This window comes from Bombus pyrosoma, linkage group LG8, assembly GCF_014825855.1.
Source record: "Bombus pyrosoma isolate SC7728 linkage group LG8, ASM1482585v1, whole genome shotgun sequence".
Taxonomy (NCBI): domain Eukaryota; kingdom Metazoa; phylum Arthropoda; class Insecta; order Hymenoptera; family Apidae; genus Bombus; species Bombus pyrosoma.
Window position 1 is genome coordinate 10,903,839 of NC_057777.1, and position 2,162 is coordinate 10,906,000.

The following is a 2,162-nucleotide window of genomic DNA, read 5'->3' on the forward strand; positions in this document are numbered from 1 at the left end:
CGTAATGTTAAATAACGTTATACGTTATATCGTAATACCGCATAACGTTATACGTTATATCGTAATACTATATAACGTTATACGTTATAACGTAATGCTACATATTGTTATACGTTATATCGTAATACTACATGACGTTATATGTTACAACGTAATACTACATAACGTTATATGTTATATCGTAATGCTACACAACGATATACGTTATATCGTAATGCTAAATAACGATACACGTTATATCGTAATACTACATAACGTTATACGTTATAGCATAATGCTACATGAGGTTATACGTTTCAACGTAATACCATAGAACGTTATACGTTATAACATAATGCTACATAACGTCATACGTTATAACGTAATACCATATAACGTTATACGTTATATCGTAATACTATATATCGTTATACGTTATAACGTAATGCTACATAACGTTACATCGTAATAACATGTAACGTTATACGTAGTATCGTAATACCACATAACGTTATACGTTATACCGTAATGCTACATAACGATATACGTTATATCGTAATACTACATAACGTTATACGTTATATCGTAATACTACATAACGTTATACGTTATACCGTAATGCTACATAGCGTTATACGTTACAACGTAATACTACATGACGTTATACGTTACAACGTAATGCTACATAACGATATGCGTAATAACGTAATGCTACAAAACGTTATACGTTATATCGTAATGCTACATAACGTTATACGTTATAACCTAATCCCACGTAACGTTATACGTTATAACCTAATCCTACGTAACGTTATGCGTTATATCGTAATGACACATAACGTTATATCGTAATACCACATAACGTTATGCGTTATATCGTAATACCATATAACGTTATACGTTATATCGTAATGCCACATAACGTTATATCGTAATACCACATAACGTTATACGTTATAGCGTAATTCCATATAACGTTATACGTTATAACGTAATACCTTATAACGTTAAACGTTATATCGTAATACTATATATCATTATACGATATAACGTAAGACTACATGCCGTTATACGTTACAACGTAATACTACATAACGTTATATGTTATATCGTAATGCTACACAACGATATACGTTATACCGTAATGCTAAATAACGTTATACGTTATATCGTAATACCACATAACGTTATACGTTATATCGTAATACTATATAACGTTATACGTTATAACGTAATGCTACATATTGTTATACGTTATATCGTAATACTACATGACGTTATATGTTAAAACGTAATACTACATAACGTTATATGTTATATCGTAATGCTACACAACGATATACGTTATATCGTAATACCACATAACGTTATACGTTATAACGTAATGCTACATAACGATATACGTTATAACGTAATGCTACATAACGTTATACGTTATAACGTAATACTACAAAACGTTATACGTTATATCGTAATGCTGCATAACGATAAACGTTGTAACGCAATGCTACATAACGTTATACGTTATAACGTAATACCATAGAACGTTATACGTTATAACGTAATACCTTATAACGTTAAACGTTATATCGAAATACTATATATCGTTATTCGTTATAACGTAATGCTACATAACGTTATGTCGTAATACCATATAACGTTATACGTTATATCGTAATACCACATAACGTAATACGGTGTAACGTAATGCTACATAACGATATACGTTATTACGTAATGCTACGTAACGTTATACGTTATAACGTAAAACCATAGAACGTTATACGTTATAACATAATGCTACATAACGTTATACGTTATAACATAATGCTTCATAACGTTATACGTTATAACGTAATGCTACATGACGTTATACGTTGCAACGTAATACAACATGACGTTATACGTGATATCGCAATACCATATAACGTTATACGTTATATCGTAATACTATATATCGTTATACGTTATAACGTAATGCTACATAACGTTATACGTTATATCGTAATACTATATATCGTTATACGTTACAACGTAATGCTACATAACGTTACATCGTAATACCATATAACGTTATATGTAATACCGTACTACCACATAACGTTACACGTTATACCGTAATGCTACATAACGATATACGTCATAACGTAATGCTACATAACGTTATACGTTCCAACGTAATA